Genomic DNA, 19757 nt, shown 5'->3' with positions numbered 1-19757 from the left:
TGTGAGGACAACTGGTATGACTAGGGGGTAGGAGCAGTGTAAGGTGTGCAGGGTCTTATGTAAGGGGTGGCCAGAAGTCAGGGTTATTTTTTTTAGAATGGTGGAAGCAGTTAAACAGGTTTAATCAGTGCATGGCATTCTTTGATTTGTGGGGTTTTTTAAAAGAAATTTTTAAAGTTTATTTATTGAGAGAGAGAGAGTGCTCATGTGAGTGGGAGAGGGGCAGAGAGGGAAAGAGAGAATCCCAAGCAGGCTCCACAATGTCAGTGCACAGCCCGATGTGAGTCTTGAACCTATGAACTGTGAGATCGTGATCTGAGCCAAAATCAAGAGTCGGACACTTAACCAGCTGAGCAACCCAGGTGCCGCTGATTTGTGTTTTTAAAAGGTCATCTGACTGCTGGTTGGAAAATGGATTCAATAAGGCTGAGTGGACGTAAGAAGATCAGATGAGTTGTTAGAATAGCCTGGGCCAGAGGTCTTCAAACTGAGGTGCACATAGACTTGGAGATGCATGAACATTTTCCAAAAAGGAGCACGGGCACAGGTCTTCAGCTTCTAAACATACTGTTCCTTCAAATTGATCTAAGATGTGTAGATTCTCTTTTTTCACTTTCTTTTCAGTGTGCATCCCTCACTTTACAATAGGCACACCTCTCCTGAATCTTAGTATTTTATATTCCTCTAGGAGGAAAAAACCCTCTGGAACAGTAACAAATGGATAATTCCAAATATTAGTATTAAGAAGATGGATCAGAAAAGTCAGGGGGCGCCTAGGTGGCTCAGCCGGTTAAGTGTCCAGCTTCAGCTCAGGTCATGATCTCACCATTCATGAGTTTGAGCTGTGCTGACAGCTCAGAGTCTGGAGCCTGCTTTGGGTTCTGTGTCTCCCTCTTTCTTTGCCCCTCCCCTGCTCATGCTCTGCCTCTCTCTCTCTCTCAAAATTAAATAAACATTAAAAAAAAAACCCTCAGATTGTTTATAATTCTTTGTTTCCAATAAAATTGAAGGATAACCTAATTAAGTTGCCAGCTGATAATTATAAATAATTTTTAATGATGGGCTAATATGTGATTTGGGGCATACAATTCTGAAGGAGTGCAAAATTTTGAGATATTGCTATAACAAAAAGCTCCTTCCATTCCTATTTACTTATTTATATAAAGGTTTCTTAGTGCTTACACCTATGGAAATGAAACATACAATAGAATTGGTACTGAATCCTAGGTCTTTTTTCCAATAAGAAATATTTATCAAGGAATATCTAATAAAAGTTTCATTAAGATAAATGTTTAGTGATAAGTTACATTTTTAATAAAATTTTACTTTTTATGTTTAATATTTTTTCAAAATATAAAATATGTATGTTAGTTTCTATTGATTCTATGTTATAGTAGTTATAATGATAACTCAATTTGAAATAATTTACTAATAGAGTTATGACCACAGGAGATTTTATAAGTAAGAAATTTAAATTTATGTATATATCTTTGGTGCAGAAGTACGAGACAGGATCTATACAAACAGTCTAGCATAAAATAAATTATGTCAGTATAAAATTTTAGGAAGAAATGTAACAGAAACATAAGGTCAAAGAGGAAAAAGGAACATAAAAACTTTTAATTAATTAAGAACAGTTTGTCTTTACAGTTAGTTTTTAAATAGATAAAAGTAGATATCAAGTCTCCATAATATTTACATTTAATTGGATACTTTCTTGAAAAAGAGTGATGCTTCATTTTTTAAAAATAAAATTTAAATACCTAAGAAAGGGCAACTGGGAGGCTCAGTTGGTTAAGCGTCCAACTCTTGATTTTGGCTCAGGTCATGATCTTACAGTTCGTGGGTTCGAGTCCCTTGTGGGGCTCTGCGCTGACAGTGAGAAGCCTGCTTGGGATTCTCTTTCTCCCTCTCTCTGCCCCTCCCGCTTGCATGACACATGAGCATGCTCTCTCTCTCTCTCTCTCTCTCTCTCTCTCTCTCTCTCAAAAATAAATATACATTAAAAAAATTCCTAAGAAATCACATTCTTTGCAACTCTTTAAACTTATGTTAAAAAAATAGATACCAGGTTAAAAGCATAGTTAATATAAACATTTAGTGGGTGTACAAGCAAAATCATGTAGGCTTCTGGTTTAGGCAAGAAGTTGTAAATTAGGTAATAGGTGAGTAAGTTACATAGTGGCAGTGGGGATGGAGAAAAGTGGATGGATTTAGAATGTCTTTTGGAAATAGAGCTAAATAAAAGAGTAATAGAGCTAAATAAAATTGCATGTGTGGATAAGGATGAAGGAGAGAATAAAGATGATTCTCTGATTTCTGGCTAGACAGCTGGGCAGATGTAGTTCCATTTTCTGAAAGGAGAAAGCCTGAGGGAAAAACTTGTTTGAGGATAAAAACCAAGAAATTATGCTAAAGAAATGATAGCTACATTAGTGTAAGTAATAAAATTGTTACCATATCAGATTTATGATCAGCCCACTTTTCTCTTTTGAGGTCCAAACTAATGAAGTAGACAGTTGTGTACATGTCTACTTCATACCTTTTTTCATATAATTCATTGACTTCTCAACCTGAAACCATCCAAATCCAGAATTCTTGATTCCTTGCCTCAAACCAGTTTTTCCCTCAGGCTTTTTCATCTCATGTGACAAAACACTCTTATTCTATGAAGTTGAAATTAGTCATGGTGAGTGTTAGGAGAAGCAAGTCTGAGAAAGGCAGAAGTGATAGGTTAGGTACATAGATTGTACACTCTGGTTCTGTAGTATAAAGCTACTCCAGAACTTTAGAGAAGTTGTACTACATAGCTAAGAAAGTGGGTTCTGGGTTAGAATTCTTGGTTGGAATTATGATTCCATCACTTAAAAATGGTAATTGTAGGCAAGTTACTTTTTTTTTTTTTAATGTTTATTTACTTTTGAGAGAGTAGAGAAGGGGCAGAGAGAGAGGGGAGCAGAGGATCTAAAGCAGGCTCTGTGCTGACAGCAGAGAGCCCGATATGGGGCTTGAACTCACCAACTGTGAGATCATAACCTGAGCCAAAGTTGGATGCTCGACCGACTGTGCCACCCAAGTGCCCCCAGGCAAGTTATTTGTGTTGGTTCCCTGAGCTGTCAAAGATACTAAATATATCTGCCACACTAAAGAGAGGTGGTATATATAAAGCACTTAAAGTCGGCATATAGTAAGCACCCAGTGAACATTAGCTACGACTGAAGCTTCTGTTGTTACTACCATGACTCTTGATAGCTCTAAAGGAAGGCTTAAGGCCCCAGAGAAATTTAGTATCTACAGACCCACCTGGTCGATTCAGTACTGGTGATAACATGCTTTTTATTAAAAGTTCCCGTTTCCATATATCAAGTTTTAATCCTTGTGACGTTAAGTCGCAAGTTTTAATCCATTGCTCAGCCTAAAATGTGTAATATCTGTATCACCTGGGAATGCCATAGCCAACTAGTAAGTCAGTCAACGAGGTATCGTTCTTGTCACTGGGTTATCCATCCTCTGAGAGTCTGTCTTAGGTTAATTCAGGATCTTAGTCTGTCCTTTATTTTCCAATTTTCTTTTAGGCTCTCGTAAAAATAATTTTAGTGATTTTAGTTAACGGCTACAAATATGTACTGTGAAATTGAATCCTAAAGCTATCTTCCAGTTTTACAAAGTCATTTATTACTCTATGGTTTCCTTTAGGAAGGAACGTAGGGAGGGAAAGAAAAATAACACTCTCATTAGCACGATTTAAAACAAAATGTGGATTTGAGAACATCATGCTTGGAGCTTATTCCTAGAAGTAAGAAGATACAGAAAATTTAAGATTAAAGAAAATTGTGTTTGATCCTCATAATCTTGAATTGGAAATATCTGTTTAATATTCATGTCTTTTTTCTCTTAAACACTTAGATGCATATGGACACACATTTCCTGTGTACTGAAAGTACCTAAAAAAGTTGATTATTTCAGTTGCAGTGTACCCTCTCTGGTGCTCAGATGTGGTATCTAAATACCATTCCCTATTAAAAAGATTTGAATTCCAAACAGAAGTTACTTTTTTTCTTTTGATATTAAGTGAATTCTAGGAATATACATGTTTATTCATAGGTGCTTATTTGTTACCAAAGTCTCTGGTAGTCTTTATACCAGCACTATCCAGTAGAACTTTGAGCAAGTGGAAATGTTTTATATCTCTCCTGTTCAGTATGGCAACTCCTAGCCACACGTTTCTGTTGAATACTTAAAATGTGGCTAGAGCCCCTGAAGAACCAAATTTGTTTAACATTTATTTTTGACAGAGAGGGAGCATGAGCAGGGGAGGGGCAGAGAGAGAGGGGGACAGAGGATCCTAAGCTGGCTCTGCACTGATAGCAGTGAGCCTGATACAGGGCTTGAACTCACAAACCATGAGATCATGACCTGAGCCAAAGTTGAACACTCAAACAACAGAGCCACCCGGGAGCCCCAAGAACCAAATTTTTACATTTATTTAATTTCAATTAAATTTAAATGGCCACATATAGCTAGTGGCTACTGTATTGGACGGCTGAACTCCATAGTGTGTTGGATGGATAGATACTTCCATATATACATGTGTACTTAGAAACTACCATTTAATTTTTCCTCCTGAGCCCGACAGAGTTTTGTAGTACTGATAATGTAGAAGGACAAGCACTGATGTAGTTGATCCTTTTTTAATTTTCATTTTTGGGAAAACATCTGTAGTCTACAAACCTGTTTGTCAAAAGTAATTATTCCTTTAAGAAATAATGGTGAAATAATCCTTTAGATTAGTAAAGGACTAGGTCACTTTCAAAGTGATACTATAATTGTGTGTGTGTGTGCATGTGTGTGTATTACCCCGTGTTCGTATAATACTAGACACTTCAATTTATAGCATGTGTGATGGAATTAGTATAGGAAAAAGGAGTAGAAAGGTTATAGAAGTGAGAAAGAGGTGTTTGTCCATAGAGAGAATATGCCATCCCAGCATGAATAGTTTAATGGCCTCCAAGATACCATTTAGTCCATTACTCTGTTATACATTTTATTAATGCTAATTGAGAGTTTACTGTGTGTTAGAAACTGAAAATACATTAGTGAACCAAAAAAATATGGTCCCTTTCCCCCTGGTGTTTATATGTTATGGAGATTAATCACATGATCACAGGCATAAACTTACTCTTTGAGATTGTGATATAGCCAAATAAAAGTATAGTATTATAAAAAGTATAACAAGGGGAACTTATTTAGAATAAATGGTCAGGGAAGGCATCTCTAAGACACTGGTATTTAAATTGACACATGAAAAGTCAATAGGAATTAGATTCAAAATGTCAAGAAATTTACTTCAGTGGAAACCACTTGTGTGGACACCTTAATAATGGTAAGAGCATGGTATAGTCATGCTATAGAGCAAAAAGAGAACCACCAGTTAGTGGAGAATAATTGAGTAGAAGTGAGTTGGTGGCTGAGTGGGTAGGTAGATGAGTGAGTGAGCAAATGAAGGAGTAAGAGAACAGATCCTATGACATGAAACTGCAGAGGTAGGCAGAAACCAGATTATGTAGGATGGTCACATCAGTGATTTCAGGTTTTATCTTAATCATAATGGTTAACCTTTAAATCATTTTAAGCAGAAGAATGATGAAAATCCATTTTATAGTTTGAAAAGATTATTCTGGTAACTATATGAAAAATGGATAGGGAAAAAATAAATAAGGGTAGAAGGGAGAATACCTGTTAGGAAGATACTGCATAATCCAGGAACATAGTAGAGTGTTGGCAGTGAAAATGGAGAGATTTATTTGGAGGTAGATGCAGTAAGATTTGCTGATGTTTTGTATGTGGACGATGAAGGAGAAGGAGGTGGCAGGGCTGATGCCTGTGTTGTCTGCCATGAAAGCTAAGTTGATGGTGGTGGTGTTTATTGAACTATGGGAAAAGCTGGAGGAGGAGGAGTTTAGTGTAGGGATTCAACTATGTGTATGTTAAATTTGAGATACCTGTGCCCTGTTTCCCATGAAGTTGTCCAGTAGGGAGTTGGATACATGGCTTTAGCTTAGAAGTGTGCTATGAGCTAAAAACTATAAACCAGTCACTCTCAAATACACGTAAATTGAGGAGGTACCTCTTTACTCTCTATTATTACTAGAAAACGTGACACAGTGAAAGTACATAGAATTTTACTCTTAATATAATTACAAGGCTTGATATATTGACATTTATTGCTTACCTATTAACTGCTGGTTATCATGATAAATACTAGTATTTAATCACTTAACGAAATTCTTAGATATATTAATGTTTCCTGGAGAGAAAAAGAACATCAGTGCTCATTGAGTCCTTTTGCAGAAGAACGAAGAATAGTTTGCATTTATTGAACTACATGTCACCTGTGAATGAAGCAGTGTCTTCATCTTTATTTCATTCTCTTACCTGGATAAATCCTACTTCTCCTTCCATAAAACCTTCTCTTATCTCCTGAGTCTGAGTTACATGTCTCTCCCGTGTTTTTCAGCAGTACCCTGTACTGTTTGTTTGGCAACACTGTGTTATTATTACTTATTTACTGTCTGTCACTTTAAGAGACTATTTCCATCTTCTCTATTAGAATGAAAGCTCCTTGAGGGCAGGGATTGTGTCTTGTTTACTATTGTATCCTGAATACCTACCATTATGTGTGATACATAGTGGCATTCAGGGAAGACTTGTTGAGTGAATGAATTAATTAATGAGTGAATGAGTGAAATTTTATTCTGACATCCTGAATGTTTACACTTCTGGTAATAGAAGTGTCGCTTTATTTACTAAACAATGGAAAGTTTAATTGCAGTTTTATGAGTTTTTACATTAGCTAACAAAAAATATTTTGAATTATTACAAAAATATGTTGAATTATTACAAAAATATTTTGAATTGTTTTTATTCTTTCTTTCAACTCTTATCTACAGGATTTGATGAAGCACTTTGTCATCTGACCAGAAGAACTCAAAAGATTTCACAATTGTAGATTTAAAGAACTAGAATAGATATTATTTGAAAGGTTATTTTTAAAGCGTGATTTTAAAGCATGGTAGCCAGAATGGAAAAAATAAAATATAGAAATCCTCATTATCCATGACCTGTCCTTCAGTGGGAAATAAGAGGACTTATTATGTCTCATGGGATGAATGTGCAGTACTCTGTCCTATTGTGGCTGATCTTTCAGATAGTAGGAGCTACCTAAAAGTGGTATTCTGTATTATGTAGTCTTCAACTCTGAAATAGCGGTTTTTACATGTCATAAAAACATGTAAAAATTTAAAACAGTCTGGGGCACCTGGGTGTCTCAGTCAGTTGAGTGTCTGATTCTTGGTTTTAGCTCAGGTCATAATCTCACAGCTGTGAGATCAAGCCTCCTGTCGGGTTACACCCTGGGCATGAAGCCTGTTTAAGATTCTCTCTTTCTCTCCCTCTGCCCCTTACCCTGCTTGCACGTGCGCTCTCTCTCTCTCTCTCTCTCTCTCTCTCTCTCTCAAAGAAGAAAAATCAAAACATTCTACAGAACAGATATAAACTGTGATTAAATTAGGGTGAAAATTTTTTTGATCTTGCTTTATTTCCTTCCAGTGGAACTAATACTTCTGATTATCATTGGTGAACTTGGCATTAGGTTTTTCAAGATTTGTCTCATCTCTCCTGCCTTAAAGATGGTTTTGTAATTTAAGATTGTTTCCTTATATGTAGTACTCTAATGGGCTGCATTTATGGTTGATAGAAGTTTCTTAACCTACCATTTTTTTCCCACTGTTTATCCTTTTAAGTCTTAAACTGTTTTCTATGTTGGTAGTGCTGGGGATTTTTGAGGTAAGTCGCTGAACAGTCTAAAAGTATTATAAATACAAACATGTTTCTCAGAACTACATGGAATCATTCAGTCTTAGAAGTAAATCCAGTTGTAAATTAGCAGTATAAACTGCTTTTAAAACAGGTTACTGATTTTTGCAGAAGTCATAGTTTTTAGTCAGTGCAGATTGAAGATACTATTGTTCAAAGATGCTTCATTTAAAACAAGATATTGTTAATGAACCACTTCATTGATAAACTTATGGAAAGTACATTAATATTCTAAGAATCTTAGATGGTGACAGTTAAATTGACAATCATTTTCTCATTGGCTTTGTGTAATCATTTCAGTATTTAAATCAAGCTCTGTCAAGGGGAACTTAGTAAGTTTCATTGTAGACTCTTGCTCTAATGTCAGTGAGTTTGAATCTCCTTTGTTATGGTGACTGGTTATGAAATCAGTCACTTGACAGACCCTGAAGTGAGACTGCTGGAAATACGTCATGTCTGCCTTCATGGTGACAGCTGGCTACAAAACAAACCCCACCAGAGCCATTCTGCAATTGACAAGGGACTTCAAAGGCCAACAGGGCTGCCACTTCAAAGAGAATTCTGCCATCTCTGGCTTGTTGAAAGAAGAAGTTAAATGGCTATACCCTGCCATAGCAGAAATCTCCATGTTTAGACTTCTCCTTCTTTTGATCTTAGAAAGATGTATGAAATGGGCTTTAAGTTAGGGGAATGATATAGTCTGTAGCAATGGCAACCCAGTGTTATTCTGCATTTCAATCCACTTATTAATGGAAATTACCCAAATATGTTCAAATAACAGTAGGTCTGAAAACTCAAATGTCTCAGAGGAGGAATGTTCAAAAGAAGAATTGAAACTTCGTATTAATGTTGTAGCCACTTTCACAAATGTGGAATAAGTCAGATGGTGAATAAAATGGAGCTCTCAATGTGTTTTTAAAACTCTCCTTCAGTTTCTCCTTTTTATCCCCTTTGGTAGGATCATATTCTGAATATTGATAGTAAGAATGGCAGACAGTGAAAACCTGTAGTCTCAAGACCAATTTGCATAGGTTAAACAGACATTTCTCCCCTTTTAGTAACTCCATACTTGAAGTTTTAAACTACCTTGTATTGTTTAAAATGTTTTTCATCCAGTTTTGTTGGATATGATTTTGAAGTAATTACCTTATCATTGTATTAAACAAAGAGAAGATCTCAGAGTTTTAATAAAACTTTTCCAATAAAAGATCAGAATACTAAAAAGCATCTTGAAGAATAACAGTGAAAAGGCAGCACACGAATTCTGTCATTTAGAATACTGAAAGCCCTGAAAGATGTTCATTTGTTGGAGTCATATGTAGTACACTTGAAAAAGAAGACAGATAAAAGAGCAGTAAAAATATGGAGATTCTATATATGGTATTAAGTGGGAGTAGAGCTTAGCCTGTAATAATTTAAAATTATTAAAACTCAGTGGCATGACCTTTTTAATATTACATGTTTTTCCCTATCATCCTATGTATTATAGAGGGATCAAGCTAAGAATCCTTAGATTATTTTACCTGATCTTCTGTTTTCTTTTTTTCTCTTAAAATGTCTCCTTAGATAAAATAAAAGCGTTGGCTTGGCAGTAGCTTTAGTCACTATAACTTCCTCTATAATTTTGCCAGATGGGGTCAGTAGACAACAAGAAATTCTGAAGGGAGACTGAAGCTCCCAGGAAATAACCACATGACCAAAAAAATCTTTTTACACGAGTGGTTTGTAACGGTAGTTTTTAAAGTAATGCTTTTGTGTTTGCCTTTTTTATTACAGGTTTTTACTCTTGAAAATTATTTGATAAAATAGTACATGATTATATTATCCCAGAACTTCAAGAAATAACCTACGTTTCTAAATTTTGGCTTGAGTTTTTCCTTTTCCTTCAACAAAAGGACCACATCTGTGTTTTCAGAAGTTATAATCAAATGAAAAATTAACTGAAGTGGAAAAGAAATAAAACTTTGGCACACCCCAAAATTGAACCACAGAGATGAGTGCCAGAGTCTATAGATACTGGTTTTCAAAATAGACATATTTTTGTACTTTCTGACTAAACTGCATAACCACTACTGCACTGGGAAGCCCTTTTGGAATCTATGTGGCAGATCTGTAACAGATGATATTTAGTTTGCTTGTAATGAGTTCTTGGGGTGTTTGGCCCTTATTCTGTTATCTCCTACTGAGAAGTTTGATAAACCAAGTTATTGACGATAGAGGCAGTCATCCAAGATATCGCTGAAGGTGAAGTCATGAAAGCCAGATGGCGTCCCACTGATTTTTATATGCAGTTTATGTTCTCCTTGGCTGCACCTTCCTGGATGTTTTCAATAAAACATATTTTCCTAGAGAAATATGCACAGCAGGATTTATCCTACACAACAGATAGTTTTTGTGTGTGGCATGTCCTGGGCTCTATTTTGGCATTCACTTGTCCTTTCCTCTTATCTCTACCTTTTTAAATGAATGAATAAGAGGTAATAAAGGCTAGTATAAAGTGCACTGAACCAGAAGTCAAGTGATATGGGTTCTAGTTCTTCTGTTTACTGGCTGTGATTTAGGGTAAGGCTCATAATCTTTTTAAGCCTCTGTAGTAGAGTGAAGTAAATTCTTATCCCCACAATAATTTTGCTGTGGTAGCCTATAAAAGCAGTATACAAATGTTGAGCATTATTATTATGACCGAAATAATCATGTGTGTGTTTGTGTGTGTGTACATACACACTTATGTGATACTTACGAGATCTCTCTTGGTATCCTTGGGTTTCCAGACCTTAAATCCCACCTTTTACTTTTGTTCTCTAGTAGTAAATTTTTGGTAAGGTCAAATAGCTCTCATTTAATTTGCCATTTTTTTTGGTAACCATTTTCCAGGGGTTATATTGAAATAATGTTGTCTCCATTAAATATATCTGTAATTGATGAAATAACACTCCATTTATGTCTAGATAGCTGTTTGACTTTGGTTTTCTAGCAGTGCAAATGAGAAGGATTAAAATTTTCAGTTAAAATGCCAGTAAACTCTCATTGTTGAAAACTTAAGGAAAGAGTATGAAGCTGTTTTATTCAAATTACTCATTTGATCTTAGAAAAAGGGCTCAAGCCCTAAATGCTCTGTTCTCTGTTGATGACTTTATGCTATTGAGGGGATTGCTGTTTTCTGTGATGAAATGAAGTTAATGTTTTTTCCGTGTGAAATGACCAAATGATTTCAACTACAAAGGAAATTTGTTTTTAAAAACTGGACAGCTTGTACAGCCCTCCTACCATGTACTTTATCCTGTTGTCTTGACTTCCTAATAATTCAGAAAAAAACCCAAACTTTTTTCAGAAGAGAATTTACTAGAGCCCGAAGTTCGAGGGAAAGTCTTGTCATCCCATCTCTATTTGTATGTCCCTGATATACTCATTTGTCAAATTCTAATGAGATATAAGGAGGTCTCAGACCCAGATGCAGAAGAGTGTAAAATGATGGCTGCCACATCTTTGTTACTGCTGCTGGAGAAAGAAAATGTGATGTTATTTAGATTATTTCTGTCCTTTTTTCTTCCAGGAGTAGAGTCATGGAGTCTGTGTCAACCCAGGCAATTATTTTTGTTTTACTTGATTCTGGTATGAACTCTTTGTTGCTGAAATAAGCAAATTATAGGAGATATTAATCAAGTAACAGTTTTCTTTAAAAAATAGTTTGGAGTTTAATTCAGATTTTTAGTTTTTCGTCTTGATGCTTTGTTACCAAAAAATCACCTAACTGGAATTGGCACTAAGATAAACATTAGCCCTTCTTAAAGCCGCTTTCCAACCTCAGTGACACAAATTATGAGATTCATAGCAGCAGGGGGACATTTGCTTTGCTTTGAAAATGTGCACCCACGTTTTATTGATGTCTGATTTTTAAAGCTCCCCTTAGGAATGATGAGGGCTTATTATAGGATTTATCTTCCTAAGCTTTCTGAGTTGATAAAGAAAAAAGAGAAATTGAGATGGCTTAGGGGAAAAAAAGCATTTCTTTCACATTGTTGTGTCTCTTTTTAAATTTTTAAAAACGAGATCTTGCCATATGCAAAACATGGGTGGACATAGAATGTATTATGCTATGTGAAATAAGTCACAGAAAGGCAAATACTGTATGGATTCACTTATATATAAAAAACAAAACAAGTGATCAAAACAAAACAGAAACAGACTCATAGATACAGAGAACAAACTATTGGTTATTAGAGTAGGGAAGACTTGAGGGGAGTGGGTGAAATAGGTGAAGGGAATTAAGAGGTACAAACTTCCAGTTATAAAATAACTTAGTCATGGAGATGTAATATACAGCATATGGAATATAATCAATAATACTGTGATGACTTTATATTTGTATGGTGACAGATGGTAACTAGACATATTGTGCAGATCATTTCATAATGTGTAAAAATAATTGAGTCACCATGATGTACAGCTGAAACTAAAAGGATATTGTATGTCAATTATACCTCAATAAAAAAAAATACTATCTTCAGCTGAAGATTTATTACCATAGCACAGTATTACTGGAAACTTAAAGGCAGTTGGCAATGAAGAAATATAGTCAATCAATGTGCACTTACCTCCTCTAAAAGTCAGTCTTAACTCTGTGGATTCTTATAAACCATAAGGCTTTTATAGAAATACCCAGCATTGTTAAGTGTCCTGTGGGAATGTGAACCATATTTTGAGGGATGGTAAAAACATTTTGTAAATACCTCACTCATGGAGCACATTAATTATTTAAAGTGTCATTTGCTGATTTTATTCGCCCTCAAAAACCTTTGACATGGTGACTTATTAGAGAAATGCACCATTATTTGAAAAGTCAAGAAATCTAATGACTCCTAAGATGAATTGTAGAAATATGGTTTCTTTTTCAGTGCTATATATGTGACTCCTACTCATATTTGGGTTCTTCATAAAGTCAGGAGTAAAAGATGGCAGTAATACCTTATAATTCCTAACTTGAATATATTGCTAAATTCAGTGGTATCTGCTACCATTAGGTTACTTCAGGTATCACTTATAATATCTTATTTTCAATAAACAGAAAATTATAATCACATGCTATCATATAAGTCCTATGCATTTATTTTTTTAATGTTTATTTTGAGAGAGAGCACACACACGTATGTGCGGGGGAGGGGCAGAGAGTAGAGGGGACAGAGGATCCAAAGTGGGCTCTGTGCTGACAGCAGAGAGCCTGATGTGGGGCTCAACCTCATGAACTGTGATATCATGAGCTGAGTTGAAGTTGGATGTTTATCCAGCTGAGCTACCCAGGTACCCTAGTCCTATGCATTTAAATGAGGACTAAAAATAATTCATAATTCTTACTTTGGTATCATCTGCTTTATTTTGAAATTCTGGTCCAATGGAACCAGTGTCTACCCTCTTGAAAAAACCTAGTAGAGTTAATTTTACTGTGCCTTTCATCCTATAGTTCATTAGACATTGCCCAAAGAATAAGCTTTCAGTTGTCTATACTGCACCATTTTCCCTATCTGTTCAGTACTTTCTTGCCTTAACATATTCTTCAAATGTTGTTATTCCTTCTGCATCTTCCTACTAAGGTACTAAAAGTCACAAATTCATTTGTCTTCATTCATTCACTGATTCACCAGATAGTTATTATCTACTCTGTGCCAGGCCCTGGCACATACATTCTTAACTTCTTCCTACTCCTCATATAATTAACATATGATGTTATATTAGTTTTAGGTATACAGTATAATGATTCAACAATTCTTCTATTACTTAGTGCTCATCATGGTAAGGGAACTCTTCACCCCCTTTATTCCACCCCCCCCCCACTCCTCTGGCAAGCACCAGTTGGTTCTCTGTATTTAAGAGTTTCTTTCTGGGACGCCTGGGTGGCTTAGTTGGTGAAGCGTCTGACTTCGGCTCAGGTCATCATCTCACAGTTTGTGAGTTCGAGCCCTGCCTCAGGCTCTGTGCTGACAGCTCAGAGCCTGGAGCCTGCTTCAGATTCTGTGTCTCCCCTCTCTCTCTGGCCCTCCCCTGTTTGCATGCCGTCTCTCTCTCAAAAATAAATAAACATTAAAAAAAATTAAAAGAAAAAGAAATGTCTACATTTCTTAAAAAAGTTTGTTTCTTTGTCTCATTTGTTCATTCGTTTGTTTCTTAAATTCCACGTATGAGTGAAATCGTACTGTATTTGACTTTCTCTTTTTCTTCCTGAGCCAGCCTTCACCTTATTTGTCTGGAGTATAATTTGGCCTCTCCCCTGGCAACTTCCAGCAACTCTTTCTGGTGTTAAATACGTGTTTATTCTGAACCTCAGTGTTAAAGGTAGGACTCTCATCCTTCTTGTTTCCTGTTCTACCTTCAGAGCATTATTCCATCACATTCTTAAGGTTAGAACCCCCTACTTCTTTTAGTCTCATGCTGTGCAGGTAGAGCATTGAAGGCTTTCATTGAAGACTTGTTATCTCACTGACTTCAGAATCTGCATAGATAATTTGTTACTTTGTCCTTTCAGGTTCTTGACCAGTAGCCTGTCTCCCTTGACTTTCTTCATCCCATATTTGGCATTCTAAACCTTGTTGCAATCTAGCCCACCTCCACATTCGCTGATTACAGTACCTTCCTCTCTAAACACAATTGCCTGTTATTTCAGCTTTCTTGTTCATTTGAACTTCTTCCCCCCCCCCTTTTTTATTGTAATCCAGTAGCCTCGTCTTTCCTTCCGTCTGTATTCCCTGTCTTTTCTTCCCTCTCTATTTAGTTTATATTCCTTATTCCATTATTTTAGTAATTCTCATTTTCACATTCTGAATCCTCTTGTTCCTTTATTTAATCAGATCCCATTGGTACCTTCTTGTTGCATTTTGGGATAAAAGCCAAAATTCCTAATAATGCCCTACAAGATTCTTCTACACCTAGCCCCTTCCTCCCTCTCCTGCCACATTTGCACCCTTCTCCTCTTTATCAGACCTTGTATCTTTTCTCTATGTGCTTTCCCACTTTAAGACTACTCTACAAGCTGGAATGCCCTTTTTGTCCCCATCTCCTCTTTACTTTTTTGGGGAAACTCTCTAGGCCCCCAAAATATAGATCAAGGCCTCATGTTACTTATTCTCATGGTGTTATATATCTTCTACATAACACTATACACAATTCATAATTAAGTATTTATGAATTTTATTAATTAATGACTGTGGACTCAGAGCTCAACAGCTAGACAGAAATACATCTGTTTTGTTTTCTGTTGCACCTTCAATGTCTAACACATAGTACCTGCACAGGGTAGGAATTAAATGTTCAGGGGATGGGAGAAAAGAGGGAGAAGGGAGAATGGAAAGATGCAGGACTGGGCCTGGGAACACTTCCCAGAATGATTTATTAGATATAATTATGGAAAACTGTTTCAGAAGACTGGTATTGTAGCAAAGCAACATTAACTCTGAATGCAATGAAGTCTAACTGCCTAGCTTAGAATCCTGGTTCTGTCTCCTCTAGTTGTATGACCTTGAATAAGGCACTTTAACCCTCCAAACCTGTATTGTCTTCTGTAAAAGTGAGATAATAATAATACCTAATATCCAGACTCATAGGATCATTGTGAGCATTTAATGAAACAGTATCTGTAAAGCATTTATTAGAACACTTCAAAGTATTCAAATAATGTAAGTTGTTACTGTTATTATTACAATAGCTCCAGCTATTCCCTATTCATAAAATACTGTACTATTGGTGTGTATCTTGTCAAAGAATTACCATACATTGACAAAAAGAACATAACAGGAAAAAGAAGATTTCTAGTATAAATGCTAGCATATATCTGTTTCAGAAGTTCTGTAAATTTAAATTCTCAACAGAAGTGATTGTGTGATACCTTAAGGTGTGTGTTGGGAGAGGATGGTAGGAAGTATATATGTATGCATGTAAGTAAGCTCTCACTAATATTTCAAAAATGCTTCTCAACTCAGGAGCTTGGTAACAGTTTTTTCTTTTGAAATTTTTTTTTTGTTAATTGTATAATGGAGTGGGTCGTAATCTAGAATTTCTTTGAAATCAAAAGAGTGGACTTCTCAAGTGAAGTGATTTCTGTGATGAATGTTTAACCTCTAGGTACTTCTTTCGTGCACTCCTTTCTTCTAATCACTTCATTCCTTTGGAGACTTATGCTTCTTACCCTCCTAAGAAACTATAGCAAGATTTTCCACAAGCATCTTGGAGGCTGCAAAGGAGTATATTCCCCTCGGCTGGGGAACAGAAGAAGGTGGGAAACTTGAAGATGCGGTCTCTGCCAACACCTGAAGCACCTAATTGCTTTGCTTTCTTAAGGAAAATGGGTCTGTGGTAAAGCCATAATTTGTTTCTTCTTATTCTGAGTAAAAGTTTATTAGCTTGTGATTTAAGCAAACCATCTGGTCCTGCTGGCACTGTACACTGTCAAGCCCTGTGCTTTCTCTTAATATGTTACTGGAGGCAGTTAAGTTACATACTTGAATCCCAGCTCTGGCCTGGACTTTTTTTGTGTCTTAAAACATATGTTTTTGAAGACATACTGTGACCTGGAGCACGTTTTTAAATGGTGGAGAATTTCTTCGCTCTTTAGTGTGGTATATATCTCTTCTTTTCTTCTACTCAGCTTTTGTCTCTCAGTGACTATACCTAAAACTGTATAGCTGCTGTGTGGTAGGCGTGTGATGGAATAGATACCCAAATGAAGGTAGTTGAATGTGTTCTCTGGGTTGTGGAAAAGTAACAGAGTATTTCAATTTGACCTTGAAACTATTTCCCTGGCTGGAGCCCAAGCACAAATGAGATAATTATTTTGAAATCCTGGTCTGTGGTACCACTCTAGCCTTAAATACAAAAATGTTTTAAAACTTATTTGGTTGTATATATAATCTGAAGTAGGAATACCCTGTGGGTCTGGCACTATAATGGCCGAGAATGTTAAGCAACCTTTAAGAAAGTTACATTTTACTAACAAGCAAAATTCTATAAGTGAAAGTATGGAAGTTAAAACATGTCTGTAAACACAGCAGACTAGATGCTGGGAAAATAACTGCCACAAAAAAAATTGAAGATGGTTGATAAAATATGTATCATAAATTGGCAAGAAAGTAAGAAACTCTCAGGAGATGATTAGTCAGGAAATTCAAATATAAGTACTTGATAAGCTGTTGTACTCGAACATTAGGCTTTGTATCTTGGCAGAAGAAATAAAAGGTCATGGCAGCCCAAGGTAGAGAGCCTAATAGACAACCAACTTCCCCATCCTTTTTTTTTTTTTTTTTTTTTAAGAGAGAGAGAGTGTGCTTGAGTCGGGGAGAGGGGCAGAGGGAGAGAGAGAATATTAAGCAGGCTCCATGCTTAGTGCATAGCTTGACACAGGGCTTGATCCCATGACTCTGGGACCATGACCTGAGCCCAGATCAGGAGTCCAGCACTCAACTGACTGAGGCACCCAGGCGCCCCATTCCACCCTTTTTAAAAACAATGCACAGTGCCCCAAATTGGTCCTTTGAAAACATTAAGAAAATTGACTGGCCTTTGGTGATACTAAAAGGTGAACAATTTTTGAAGTGATAAAGAGCTCCTAACTACAAGTCCTGCAAGTATTAAAAAGATACAAGGATATTTTTGCCAATACATTTTAAATTTAGACTAAATGAGAAAATGCCAGAAAGAATGAAACTTAGCAAGACTAGCTAACTGTGAAAAAGAAAACCTGAAAAAATGAGTCCGTAATAAAATTTTCCCACCAATTTCAAGCCTGGAGCGTTATACTGCTGATTTTTAATAAACATACAAGGAACAAATAATTTCAGTTTTACAGAAAGAATTCCAGAAAATAAAAAAGAGGGAGTAATTAATCATCAACATACTTTATAAGATTAGCATAACTTCATATCAAAACTTGACAGAGTTAATACAAGGAAAGGAAAAATTTAGGCCTGTCTCAACTGTGAACATAAATGAAAATTTTCTAAACAAAATATTGCCAACTTAAAGTTAGTGTATGTGGGGACTCCTGGGTGGCTCAGTCAGTTAAGCATCCGGCTTTTCACTTTGGCTCAGGTCATGATCTTGTGGTCATAGGATTGAGCTCCATGCTGAGCGTGGAGCCTGCTTAGGCTTCTCTCTCTGCCCGTACCCACCCTCAAAATAAATAAATAAACATTTAAAGTTACTGTATGTGAAAGAGAAAAATATGCATGAAGACATTTTAGGCCTATTCCAGGAGTCAAGATTGATATCATTAGAAAATTAATTACTATAGTCTATGACATTAAAAGCTGGTAGGAAAAAGTCGTATGATCATCTCAAAAATGTAGGAACTTTGCTTAATTTTTTAAAACTAGCTAGCAATAGAATTGTTTTTAAGTTTTTATTTGAATTGTAGTTAGTTAACATGCACTGTAATATTAGTTTCAGGTATACAATATAGTGGTTCTACACTTCCATACATCATTACCTGGTCCTCATCACAACAAGTACTGTCCTTAATCCCCATCATCTGTTTAACCCATCCCCCCCACCCCCCATCAACTTCACTTCTGATACTCATCAGTTTGTGCCCTATGGTTAAGAGTCTGTTTCTTGGTTTACCCCATCCCCTCTTTTTTTTCCTTTTGCTTGTTTGTTTCGTTCTTTAAATTCCACATAGGAGTAAAATCACATGGTATTTGTCTCTGACTGACTTATTTTGCTTAGCATAATATTCTCTATTTCCATCCGCATTATTGCAAATTTCAAGATTTCATTCATTTTTATGGATGAATAATATTCCATTGTATACACACACAGACGCACACACGCATGCACACACACACACACATGACATCTTCTTTATCCATTCATTAATTGATGGACACTGGGCTGTTTCCATAACTTGACTATTGTGGGTAATGCTGCATGTAAATGTAGACATTAGGGTGCATGTATCCCTTTGAATACCTAGTGTACAATCACTGGATCATCGGGTACTTTTACTTGTAATTTTTTTTAAGGAACCTCCATACTGTTTTCCAGAATGGCTGTACCAGTTTGCATTCCCACCAACAGTGCAAGAGAGTTCCCTTTTCTCCACATCCTTGCCACCACGTGTTGTTTCTTGTGTTGTTGATTTTAGCCATTCTCAGAGGTGTGAGGTGATACTTCATTGTAGTTTTGATTTGTATTTCTTTGATGATAAGTGATGATGAGCCTCTTTTCATGTGTCTGTTGACACTCTGTATGTCTTTTTTGGAAAAATGTCTAAGAAGGAAACTTCTTAACGTGATAAAAAATATCTATTAAACATATGTATTAAAAATTATACTATAATTTAATTTATACAGATAATTTATACTAGAATTTATACAAATAAAACTGTTAAAGCATTTCTTTTAGGATGAGGAATAAAATAGAGTACACACTGTCATCATATCTATTCAACATTGTGGTAGACATAGGCAATGCAGAAAGGCAAGCAAAAGTAACAAATACACAGATTGGAAGGAAAGAAAACAATTGTTTTCTTATTGTACATATGATGTGGTTTTCTAAATAGTAAATTAAAAACCTATAGATAAGAGCATTTAAGAAGATTACTAGAGACAGTATCAATATATAGTAATCAGTTGCATTTCTATAACCTGTATCAAAGAGAAAATTACATTTTAAAAAAAGGTGCTGTTTACTAAAACATTAAGAAAATCATATAAAGTGCCTCGGAATAAATATCATTAAAATGTTCAAGATTTTTGTGGTGAAAATTATAAAACTTTTTGAAATATGTTATAGTCCTAAATCTATGTCTCTTTCATGAACTGTTGTAGAACAGTGCCTGGCCTATGGTAGACTCAATAATATTTTTTGCAGAAATTAAAAAATAGTTAAGCTTCTGA

General features: G+C 35.8%; 1 protein-coding gene across 1 annotated transcript in view; it reads left to right on the top strand.

Annotated features, from left to right (window-relative positions):
• Positions 1-19757, top strand: part of ERC1 (ELKS/RAB6-interacting/CAST family member 1) — a 516249-nt gene that overhangs the window by 253994 nt on the left and 242498 nt on the right. The window lies entirely within an intron of this gene.

This window comes from Lynx rufus, unplaced genomic scaffold (genome assembly GCF_022079265.1).
Source record: "Lynx rufus isolate CCGP_SWC_20201006 ecotype Redwood Valley unplaced genomic scaffold, mLynRuf1.p SCAF_7, whole genome shotgun sequence".
NCBI classification, from domain to species: Eukaryota; Metazoa; Chordata; class Mammalia; order Carnivora; family Felidae; genus Lynx; species Lynx rufus.
The sequence above is the reverse complement of the archived record's forward strand: the minus strand, read 5'-3'. Positions and strand labels throughout refer to the sequence as shown.